Consider the following 13,119-nt stretch of genomic DNA (forward strand, 5'->3'; position numbering starts at 1 on the left):
AGTGATTAGAACTATGTGATAAATGTGGTAAATGTATACTCTTTGAGAGCACAGATGAAACACATCTAGTATTTAGCAAAATGATTTTCACTAGCAGGTGCTTACATGTATTTTATATAATATTTATAATGAACAATTTTAATCAGAGACAAAATATGAGGAAGATGTAAAAGAGGAAGAGAGAGAGTGAATGATGAATATCAAAGATTAAAGCACTTCACTAAATCTTGTATTTTTTCCCAAAATACAGCTGGTGAAAATCTTATCCTTGAGTAGAAAGGAATCAAACAAGTCATATACCACCCGTCTTCCTGTCTGTACTGGAACCATCACAGGCTTTTGAGAAACTACTTTTGAACCATTCCCCAGAGAGGCATTTGCCCCAGTAGCTATGATTATAATTTGCAATGACAGCCACAGTGATTTCATCCTTCTGGGCTTCTCTAACAAGCCACATTTGGAGAAGATACTTTTTTGGATAATTTTATTTTTTTATTTTTTGACTCTTGCAGGAAATATGGTCATAGTTCTTGTGTCCTTGAAGGATCCAAAACTCCACATCCCTATGTATTTCTTTCTTTCCAACCTGTCCTTGGTAGACCTCTGTTTCACCAGCAGCTGTGTTCCACAGATGTTGATTAACTTCTGGGGCCCAGAAAAGACCATCAGCTACATTGGCTGTGCCATTCAACTCTATGTTTTTTTGTGGCTTGGGGCCATGGAATGTGTCCTTCTTGTTATCATGGCTGTGGATCGTTATGTAGCAGTGTGACATCCACTGCAATATACCATGATCATGCACCCAAAACTTTGTCTGCGGCTAGCTATCTTGGCATGGGGGACTGGCTTGGCCCAGTCTCTGATCCAGTCCCCTGCCACCCTCCAGTTACCCTTCTGCTCCCAGCGGATGGTGGATGATGTTGTTTGTGAAGTCCCAGCTCTGATTCAGCTCTCCAGTACTGATACTACCTACAATGAAATTCAGATGTCTACAGCCAGTGTTATCCTCCTGGTAGTGCCCTTGATCATTATCCTTTCCTCTTATGGTGCTATTGCTAAGGCTGTGCTGAGAATTAAGTCAACTGCAGGACAGAAGAAAGCATTTGGCACCTGCATCTCTCATCTTCTTGTGGTTTCTCTCTTTTATGGCACTGTCACAGGTGTCTACCTTCGACCAAAAAATCACTATGCTCATGAATGGGGCAAATTTCTCACTCTTTTCTACACTGTAGTAACCCCAACTCTTAATCCCCTCATCTACACTCTAAGGAACAAGGAGGTAAAGGGAGCACTAATAAGATTGGGGAGGAGGACCTGGGATTCCCAGAATAACTAACAAGGTTAACATATGTTTACCTATTGCTTAACCTGAGAATAGAGAACAACCTCATCACAAAAAGCTGGAGATACACCTCCTAAGCCAAAAGTAGGAGAGAAAGAGCTGCATTCTGTTCAGGTTGAGATTTCAGTTCCCTTCATCAATCAATTGGGCCCTTAAATTCTTCATATTGTGGATTTAGACACAGTATGGTATAAAAATTAATATATTTAATAGCTATTGTCTTGAAAAGGACACAATGCAATTGAATGGGGGGGGGAGGAGAAGACACAAGAACCACATTATTTGCAAAATAAAATGCCAAGTAGTACGTTTCATGCCTTTCTATTTCGTTCTTTTTTTGTTCTATTTTCCTACAAGCATCACCAGTGCTTTCAGTACCAACAAGATTTGTAAAGTTTTGAGACAGAAACTTCTCGATTAACTTATATGTACCCCTACACTGTAATCTGGCAGGTCTTGGTTTTAATTGCTTCTGTCTCTCTGTCTCAGCATGACCACTGTTGACGTGTAATGTGACTTTCACTATCCAATGCAAAGTGTTTGCCATGCTGAAGTCCACATTTACTGCTCTCTGATGCTGATACTATGATAAGAGTGTGTGTGCAAGTTTCTCAGTTTGAGCCTTGATATTCTGGGCCCCCAGTTATAGGAATAGACTTCTGTGTTTTTCTTCATTCTGAGGCCTTATTATAACAAATGGCTTTTTATCAGACCCAATTATTCTTTCATTTTACAGATATTTCTGGCTTTCCTATTGTACACCTATTATGTTTTAGATGGTAGTTATATAATACTAGATAAAACATATATAATAATCAACATTGTGGAACTTATAACAATATCATCTCTTACTCTTAGACTCTTTCACAGTATTGATATAATATTAGATTTCCCTCATTACAAAACCCATTTGTTTATTGCTTTACTCTTAGCTATTATTTCTCTTCTCCATTTACAACCGAATTTTTTCAATTTTGGAAGGAACATTAGGTTCAGCCACTGTGTTGCTTCAGATTGCAGCTAACAACACTGGTCTAGCAAGTGCTTCCCCCTCAGTTCACTCCTGTTCAGACACAGTGACAATGTGATAGAAAATAAAAACCCATTTTCTGAGGAGAAATTCAAGCAGGCTGCAGAAATTTGCATAAGTAAGGAGGAGCCAAATATTAATCACCAAGACAATGGGGAAAATGCCTCCAGGGCATGTCAGAGGTCTTCACAGCAGCCCCTCCCATCACAGGCCCAGAGGCCCAGGAGGGAGAAACGGTTTCCTGGGCCAAGCCCAGGGCCCCCCTGCTCTGTGCAGCCTTGGGACATGGTGCCCTGTGTCTTATCTGCTTCAGCTCCATCCTTAGCTAAAAGACCCAACGTACAAACTGCTTCAGAGAGTGCAAGCCCCAAGCACTGGCAGCTTCCACATGGTGTTGGTCTTGTGGGTGTGCAGAAGACAAGAATTGAGCTTTGAGAACCTCCGCCTAGATTTCAGAGGATGTATTGACGTGCCTGGATGTCCAGGAAGAAGTTTGCTGAGTTGGCAAGAGCCCTCATGGAGAATCTCTGCTAGGGCAGTGCAGAAGAAAAATGTGTTGGAGCCCTTACACAGAGTACCCACTGGGGCACTGCCTGGTGGAGCTGTGAGAAGAGGGTCACCATCCTCCAGACTCCAGAATGGTAGACCCACTGACAGCTTGCACTGTGTGCCTGGAAAAGCTGAAGACACTCAACGCCAGCCTGTGAAAGTAGCCAGGAGGGGAGCAAAGCCACAGGGATAGAGTTGCCCAAGGCCATGGGAGCCCACCTCTTGCATCAGCTTGACCTAGATTTGAGACATGGAGTCAAAAGAGATCATTTATGAGCTTTAAGAATTGACTGCCCTGCTGGATTTTGGACATGCGTGGGGCCTGCAACATCTTTGTTTTGGCCAATTTCTCCCATCTGGAATGGGTGTATTTACCCAATGCTGTACTCTCATTGTATCTAGGAAGTAACTAACTTGCTTTTGATTTTACAGGCTTATAAACAGAAGGGACTTGCCTTGTCTCAGATGAGACTTTGGACTTGGACTTTTGAGTTAATGCTGGAATTAGTTAAGGCTTTGAGGGACTTGTTGGAAGGGCATAATTGTGTTTTGAAATGTGAGGACATGAGATTTGGGAGGGGCCAGGGACAGAATGATAGGGTTTGGCCTTGTCTCCACCTAAATCTAATCTTGAATTGTAGTTCCCATAATCCCCATGTGTCTTGGTAGGGACCCAGTGAGAGGTTGAATCATAGGAATGATTACCCCCCATGCTGCTGTTCTCATGATAGTGAGTGAGTTCTCACAAGATCTGATGGTTTTATAAGGAGTTTTTCCCCTTTTGCTCTTTTTCTCTCTTCTGCTGCCATCTGAAGAAGGACATGTTTGCTTCCCTTTCTGCCCTAATTGTAAGTTTCCTGAAGCCTCCCCAGCCTTGTGGAACTGTGAGTCAATTAAACTGCTTTCCTTTATAAATTACCCAGTCTCCGGTATGTCTTTATTAGCAGCATGAGAATGGACTAATATACCTTCCCTCATATTAACTGCCCTCTTGGATCAGAGGTTGTAGAGATAATTTATCTTGTTCCCAACATAATTTTTCACTTGGGGGGTGGTTTTGAGGTTAGTGGTCTGAGTTCACACTCACCAAAATCTGAGCTTAGTCTAGCATTAAGGTCTGCTTTGGCATTCTCTTTTAATTTCATTTTAGCTATTACAGATTACAATAAGCAATGGATTATATATTTTTCTTTTAAAAGTTAGTTTGTATTTCTTTATGGATCTTGCGAACCAACTCTCTGGGGGTTAGATTTGTATCTAAATTATAGAAAATGTGAATGATCCTGGGAAGACAGGAGGCTTTTCTCTCCAACAATTTGCAGAGTTGGGTCTGTAGTTAAGATCAAGAGCAGTTGACAGAATTGGTAGCAGCACAAGAGATCATGAGCCACCTAAGGTGACCTAGCTGAGTTTCTGGAGATCTAATTTTTTTTTAGATGGAATCTCACTCTGTCAGTCAGGCTGGAGTGCAGTGATGCCATCTCAGCTCACTGTAACCTCTGCTGCCTGGGTTCAAGCAATTCTCCTGCCTCAGCCTCCTGAGTAGCTGGGATTAGAGGTGCCTGCCACTGCACCTGGCTAATTTTTGTAGTTTTAATAGAGAAAGGATTTCACCATCTTGGCCAGGCTGGTCTTGAACTCCTGACCTCGTGATCTACCTGCCTCAGCCTCCCAAAGTGCTGGGATTACAGGCATGAGCCCACGCCCAGCCTCTAATTTCTTTTTTTTTAATTTAATTTAATTTTAAGTTCCGGGATGCATTTGCAGGATGTGCAGGTTTGTTATATAGGTAAATGTATGTCATGGTGGTTTGCTGCACCTATTAACCCACCACCTAGGTATTAAGCCCCACGTGCATTAGCTATTTATCCTGATGCTCTTCCCACATACCCCCGACAGGTCCCAGTGTGTGTGGTTCCCCTCCCTGTGTCCATGTGTTTTCATTGTTCAGCTCCCACTTATAAGTGAGAACATGCAGTGTTTGGTCCTCTGTTTGTGTGTTAGTTTGCTGAGAATGATGGCTTCCAGCTCCATCCATGTCCCTACAAAGGACATGATCTTGTTCCTTTTCATTGCTGCATAGTATTCCGTGGTGTATATGTACCACATTTTCTTTATCCAGTCTATCATTGATAGGCATTGGGGTTGATTCCGTGCCTTTGCTATTGTGAATAGTGCTGCAAAGTACATATGTGTGCATGTATCTTTATAATAGAATCATTTATATTCCTTTGGGTATAAACCCAGTAATGGGCTTGCTGGGTCAAATGGTATTTCTGGTTCTAGGTCTTTGAGGAATTGCCACACTGTCTTCCACAATGGTTGAACTCAGGCATCCCATAAAATGGGAGAAAATTTTTGCAATCTATCCTTCTGACAAAGGTCTAATATCCAGAATCTATAAGGAGCATCACTGATTATTAGAGAAATGTAAATCAAAACCACAATGAGATAACATCTCACACCAGTCAAAATGGCCATTATTAAAAAGTCAAGAGGCCGGGCGCGGTGGCTCACGCTTGTAATCCCAGCACTTTGGGAGGCCGAGGCGGGCGGATCACGAGGTCAGGAGATCGAGACCACGGTGAAACCCCGTCTCTACTAAAAACACAAAAAATTAGCCGGGCGTCATGGCGGGCGCCTGTAGTCCCAGCTACTCGGAGAGGCTGAGGCAGGAGAATGGCATGAACCCGGGAGGCGGAGCTTGCAGTGAGCCGAGATTGCGCCACTGCACTCCAGCCTGGGCGACAGAGCGAGACTCTGTCTCAAAAAAAAAAAAAAAAAAAAAAAAAGTCAAGAAACAATAGATGCTAGCAAGGCTTTGGAGAAATAGGAAATAGCTTTTACACTCTTGGTGAGATCTGATTTCTTAATTAACTTAGATACTAATTTATTAACAGACAGGAAACTGATTTCTAATTTCTTAACAGATACATACTGGCTTCTCAGCCAGGCTACTGACCTTTACCCCTTACATACACACCTTAACTTCTGTATGAACATGGATGTGGCTGCATTGGGTAAGGGAAAGGAGAGGTGGTGGGCAGCAGAAGGGTGGCCTCTTTGAGGAAGATGTGGGTAAGGGTGGGTAGCAGGATTCTACTTAGGGGTAGACAGAGCAGTAAACCTTCTGTGGATCAGAGACCTGGGTTTTGATTCTATGCTTGTACCGTCAGAGTATGCATATTCCATGTAGATTGTAGCCTGTGGCAGAGAGAAGAAAGTAGCCATCCTTTGATGCCTTCTCATCAGCTTCAAGATAATATGCCATTCATTCAAAATATATTTATTGATCTCTTAGTGTATGCAAGAAAATATGTGGAAGGCAGTGGTGACTTAGAGACACTAAGAAACTGTTTTGACTATAGGGTGGCAATCGGGGGAACAGTATTATTAACTGAGCCTAGATAGGTTGGTGTGGTCTTGTGGGTTGTATTTGGACTTTAACAGTAACAGAGGAGCACTGCAGCTATTTAAGCAGGAGAGACTCTCTTGTCTTTCTCTGAGATTCTCTCCCTATGTCTCTAAATCTGTTTCTCTACAGAGAAACAGATTTTATCCATATGCTCTTTATCCATACAGCCTTTATCTATAAGCTCTTCATCTGTTTCTCTTTGTTTCTCTGCTTCTCTGTCTCTTTTTGTCTCTCTACTGCTTTGTTTCTCTCCATTACTATTATTGTAGCAGTGTCTATATATCTCTCTGAGTCTCTTTCCAGCACTAGACCTCCCTGTGCCTTTAAGGAAATAAGGGAGCATAGGGCATTGGACCTGAAGCAGTATCTTTTGTTTCTTACCCTCTACTAGATCTTGCTGTCTGCCCTTGTCTCTGCATATTAGTGAGCGTCCTCTCCTGACTCAACAAAGAAAGTAAGAGAATGAAGTGTATAGAACTGAAAATGCCTTGACATATTATTTTTCTCAAATGTGTCCAGATTTTTCCAAAAAGATTGAGCTTTAGAATTTATGTGATATCTAACCAAAGTGAACAAGTTCTGTGTCCCAAAACTCAGGATCCACCTCTGTGAGAAGGAGGAGCTCAGATAATCCATAATATTCCAATCTTACCACTATTAAAACAGTTCTATTTAGCATCCAATACTAGGTTCATAATTCTGAACATCAGAATCTCAGAAGGTTTTCTGCACTCATAAATATTTTACTGTTTTTAAGAGGGTTCAGTGTATTGGTTTTTGATACTTCGAAAATGATTGTGTACATGTGGTAGATGTATCAGGGTCCTTTGGTTGTAAAAAACAGAAACTACCTCTGGCCATCTTAAGAAAAATAAATTTTGGTTCAACCATTGTGGAAGTTGGTGTGGCAATTCCTCAGGGATCTAGAACTAGAAATACCATTTGACCCAGCCATCACATTACTGGGGTATATACCCAAAGGATTACAAAACATGCTGTTATAAAGACACATGCATGCATATGTTTATTGTGGCACTATTCACAATAGCAAAGACTTGGAACCAACTCAAATGTCCAACAATGATAGACTGCATTAAGAAAATGTGGCACATATACACCATGGAATACTATGCAGCCATAAAAAATGATGAGTTCATGTCCTTTGTAGGGACATGGATGAAGCTGGAAACCATCATTCTCAGCAAACTATCGCAAGGACAAAAAACTAAACACCGCATGTTCTCGCTCATAGGTGGGAAATGAACGGTGAGAACACATGGACACAGGAAGGGGAACATCACACACTGGGGCCTGTTGTGAGGTGGGGGGAGTGGGGAGGGATAGCATGAGGAGATATACCTAATGCTAAATGATGAGTTACTGGGTGCAGCACACCAACATGGCACATGTATACATATGTAACAAACCTGCACGTTGTGCACATGTACCCTAAAACTTAAAGTATAATAATAATTTTTTAAAAAAGAAAAATCAATTGGAGAAGATAAAATTTTATCATTTAAAAAAAAGAAAAAGAAATTTTGGAAAGATACAGTGAGTACCCTACCAAATGAAAGAACAGTAGGACCATCAGGTTACTGGAGTAAAAGGAATCAGAGTAGGCGTGGGGAATTCAGTGATTGGAAGTAACAGGTAATCCCATTTGGACAATACCATCTGTTGAAGATTCAAAGCACTAAGAAAAACTGACTTGTTGAAGTTGGATCACTTGGTCACCCTTGTGATCAGTTTCATGGTCAAGAACTCACTGGAACAGTATGGAATGGGAATAGCCATTCTCATGAATGTTCACAAATAGAGAAGAACAAGGGATGGCAACTTCTGTTATAGCAACTCACTATTAACTGCATGTTTGATTATGGTATTCTATTCCTCTCTCTGCCAGGGAATAGAAGTTTTTGCATTTTGCTTGAGAAGTGGGAAACATGAAGAACGGTGACTGAGTAAGGGGCTGGGTGTTATTTATAGCATGATTATAAATCTTTTACATTTGAAGGCTTTTCAAGTTCCCCTTTGATTCCTTGAGTTGCTACATTGGAAATTCAACGTGGTCAGTTGATTATGAGACCCTTCATTCTCCTTATTCTACACTTGAGATCTGACCAAACACAAAAAGGGATAGGTTACCAAAGGGAGGGCTTTGTTTAACTTTTTTGGAGTATTAGAACCTATGGGTCTAAAAAAATGTTTACATTAAGAAAATATTGACCATGAAGGAGAGCATGTAAACTCTGTAAAACAATGAAAACAAGACAGAAGTTTCCAGCTTCCCCATTGCTTTCTACCTTTGTCCTCTTTTCTTATTCTTTCTTATTCTTTTATTCTTTTTTCCTTCTTTCTTTCTTTCCTCCCTTCCTCTCTCTTTTCCTTTCTTTCTTCCTCTCTCTCTCACCACCCCGTGGACCTTGACTAACTAACAAACCTCAAGGCTTGCAAAAATCATTCTCAAAAAATACTATTCTGATGATTATTGACATGAAAGGGGCATGAAGGCAGGTATAAGCCCCCAACTGAGATTTTAAAATAGAAAGCTGTTGCCTTAGCCAAAACAAGGTAACGAGGATGTGTACTCCACTTCCTCTATCCTATAAAAACTCTGATCCAAATTCAGTAAGGAGGCCCCAGTGCCCATCAGCTGAATAAAGTCTTTAGCCTTTGAGTCACATCATTTTCATTTGACAGTCTTTATTATCAGTGATTCCGGAATAGCACATGTGTAAAAATACATCTATCCTCCCAGATTTTGGGATTACTGGATGTGGCCTTGGATGAACAAAGTCCCAGTGGCCAATCTTCCCCGGTGAAAGTCAGCCTTGTACATCTAACTTAATGTGTGCTATGAAATGAAAATGTTTTGGAAGCACTGCCTGTTCTCTCTCGCCACGCACACTGCTGGTCTCTCTTGGTTGCCAGGCACTGGTTTAGGTTCTGAGCAGAATACTCCACAGTGTTCTCTACAGTGTGTTGTAGAATAGGAGGGTCCTGGCAACCTGAGGCAGAGCTGGTGCTACAGAGTACCTGCTTACTGCTATAAAGTTTTACTTTATACGAATTCTGGAGAAGCTGAGTGAGGCCATGTCTGTTACCAGGAGACATGAGACTCACAGCAGATCTCTCTGGCTTAACATGGGAGGTGGTGGTAAGTGCAGCTATATCTGAATTTTTTTAATAGTTAAAAGATGACTTTATCCAAAAAGGGATTAATGTATTTTCCATAAGAAGTTCTGTTCTAGGTAGAAAAAAATGTGAAGGTTTTGGTTAGGTTAAACTGATTTTAAAAGTATAGGAAGAGTTACAGATTTTTTTCTTATTGAGTCTAGTCTTGAGAACAATTTATCAAGAACTCCAAATTTAAAGGCAATTAGTTAATTAAAAACTTGAAAGATCTAACTCTTTGAGTTTAAACTGGACTCATTAGAAAATAAATGGAAGGAAAAGGTATCTAAATGTTCATAATGACTTGTGTCTGACATTAAAACAAGGATTCAGTCACTAGAAGATATGTCAAAGTCCATCAGTACCAAATGGATAAAGCCGAAATAACTATATCACATGAATGAAGACTTGCCATAGCAATAAAGTAGAGTTTGGATGAAGATGTCCATCTTCGGGAAAACCCAAAATAGCTTTTACAAAAAACTGAAGGATGAAATAAAAGATTAAGCCCACAGAAATAAACATATTTAAAATATTTCAATAAACAGAAATAACTTAGAGTGAGTCAGAACTGAGAACACCTAGAACAAGTTCCAAAGAACAAGAAAAGTCAGACCAAATCTCTGACACTTGGAGAAGATAAAACAGATGCAGGTATGTTAGAGTGGATGTAATAGACAAATCAGAACATGTATATTACTTAGATAGCTCTGAATAATCTGATTTATGCGTTTGTAAAAATCTTTGGAGAGGACACAAACAAAATATAGTCTGAATTATCTGAAAAGAATAAAAGGAACACTTAAAATCATATTAAGCATATAAAAAAAATCAAGCATCTTTGGACCAGAAAATGCACAGTATGAAAGTTAGCTTCAAAATCTCCAGGACAGAGATTAAGTAATTACTGATATATATCAAGAAAATGAAATAAAACTTTAGATCATTTCCATATTTATACATCTTAAAGTAGAAGAAGAAAACCTTCCTCGCTGATTCCACCTTCAAATGGACCTGCTTATTATTATTATTTTTTAATGTTTTTGTAGAGATGGAGTCTTGCTATTTTGCCCAGGCTAGTCTTGAACTCCTGGGCTCAAGCGATCTTCCTGCCTCTGCCTCCCAAGTGCTGGGATCACACATGTGAGCCACCGCACCTGGCCCTGAACCTACTTTTAACATCCAGGAAAAGTAGCCATATCATTGTTGTCCTAAAGTAATTAAAAATTATCTCTATTCTACTTTCATTGCTGTTAAATTTTTATACAGGAGTTCAAATTGAAGCTTAATAGAATCAAAACTCTTAGGATGGTGTTTTCTAAATATATATTACTTAAATGTTGGGGAAGAGTAAATAATTTTAATTTCTAGATAGTACATGTACAATATTCTGATTTTTAAATAAGTTATAGTGGGAGATTTATAAAGGCAGTTGAACAATCAAAGACATTTGGAACTAAATTTCTGTATATCAAGTGCTGTATTTACTATAGTTAAAACACAAGTATGAAAACAATGGAATGTTTATATACAAATGACTTTTATAAATGACTATTTCAACTGATTTAAGAAGTCTTTTGATGAAAATGATAAAACAGTTAGAGATATAGTGGAAAAAAAGAGACCCATGGGGAAACACCATGATAGACTGAGCCAAATTTAGAGCCAAATGTCAGCTCTTCCGCAGGATCATAACATATCGCCAGATAAACCTTTGAAAAAAAACGAAATGCAACAAAACAAAAAGAAAATCCAGAAAAGAAAATCGTTAGTTTTCTATATTTCATAATTTCTGTACTCTCCCTCTTCTCAGGTGTCTGTTCACACCTTCTCTGCTCTATCCAAGCGCACATCCTTTCCTTTTCTTCACTCCCAACTGATGCGCCTGCTTTTCAAAACTTCAGAGAAAATTGGAGAAATTAGAAAGGAATTTCTATCAGATTTCAATACTATCTCAACACACCCACCTGCTTCTATATCCATGTATTCTACTTTCTGTCTGGTTCCTATTGATGAACTGTTTGTGCTCTAGCAAAGGCTGATCAATCCTCTGCTGCCCTGGATCCATCCCCTCACCGACCTAAAGACTTTGTTTCTGAGTTCACCCTCGCTCTCCTGCTGTGTAATTTTGCATACTCTATAGGTCATTACCATAGAATACAAGCATGCTGCCATTACATCCATCTTACAGAAAAAAACTTTCTGCCTTCTCTTGACCCCCCTTTCCCTACACCTATTGAATCATTTCTTTCTGCCTTCAGCAAAGCACCATTCATGAGTTTTCTATGCTTTCTGTCTCTAAGTTGTCTCCTACTGTTCTCTCTTGCTTCCATTCCAGTGTGGCTGTTGCCTTCTTTTTCTCTAGCAAAACTCCTCCCTTAGTGTCACAGATGACTTCCTTATTGCTAAATCCAATGGTCAGTTCTTAATCTTCATCTCACTTGACCTACTATACTAACAGCCTTTGACACAGCTCGTTCTTCTTTGATATACTTTAATACTTTCTTTTTTTTTCTTTCACCCAAAGAAAGATTCCTCCTCCTATCTTGTCTGAAGGAGAGTGGCAAGAACAGATTAAAGCATCTGTGAGGCAGCCTTCTAAAATTCTCAGGAAGTGGTAGCCAGTGTGAAAATGTATCACCTCACCTTGCTTCATATTTTCCTTCTCTCAGTTCCCTTTTTTTCTCACCTTTGCTGCCCTCTATTTACATTCCCAAATAAAACATTAATATTTCCTTTTTTGCCTCAAGCACTGATTTTTAGAGAATCTAGGCTAAGAAACTCACCAAGGTCTTAAGATAAAAGGCCCAGCAAACACACTCTTATTTTGCTCAATCACAGAAGGCTCTAGCTATTCAAAAACTGTTTTCTCTTTCTCCTTCTTCCACATGCACATCCACTAAACCCCGGACCCCAAATTGACAGACCATTCCCAAAACAATAACTTCTGGGTATGTGCTGGCCCTGGCTGGTGGCTTTTCAGTGTAGAGTTCCATGGTTCTAAATTCTTGACTTCAGGAACTCTCCAAATTACATAAAATGGCAAACTCAGAACCAGTTATTTATACTTGAAATACATTTTTATATATAAAGACATAAATTTTAACATATTAAAGCATAGTCACAGGACAAATGACAAGTATTGTCATTGTACAGTCATCTAATGTGTTTGGATTATAAAGGCACACAAGGATTTTTATGGTAGGGAAGACATTGCTATTGTTTTCAACAGAGAAATAGGAGGATTTGGCAGAGGAAGGGAATTAGGAGAAATTTCACTGAAAAAGCCCATGAATCTTTGGGTAAGGCAGAGGAGGCTGGATATGACAGGAAAAATTTGCTGGATGCATTATGGTCTGCTGGCACCATCTGGTGTTGAACCCAAGAAAAAACAAAAGATGAAGAAAAAACTTTCAGAAAGTAATGGAGCCAAGATGAGGCCCACTGAGGGTCTTGTTCAAGTGACGTCGGGATCTCGTAACAGAACAAATGGCTGTCAAAGTAACTAGGAAAGCCCTAGGCTATACCTCCTTAGGGCTCCTTCCTTCCCCAACTTTCCAGATGTCAGACCCTAACCTACCTCAGAGATAGCACTTTACCTTTCAC

General features: G+C 39.9%; 1 pseudogene; it reads left to right on the forward strand.

The window, feature by feature from the left end:
• The first annotated feature begins 391 nt into the window (after positions 1 to 391).
• Positions 392 to 1,336, forward strand: LOC105739025 (annotated as a pseudogene).
• Positions 1,337 to 13,119: the final 11,783 nt, after the last annotated feature.

This window comes from Nomascus leucogenys, chromosome 22a (genome assembly GCF_006542625.1).
Source record: "Nomascus leucogenys isolate Asia chromosome 22a, Asia_NLE_v1, whole genome shotgun sequence".
NCBI classification, from domain to species: domain Eukaryota; kingdom Metazoa; phylum Chordata; class Mammalia; order Primates; family Hylobatidae; genus Nomascus; species Nomascus leucogenys.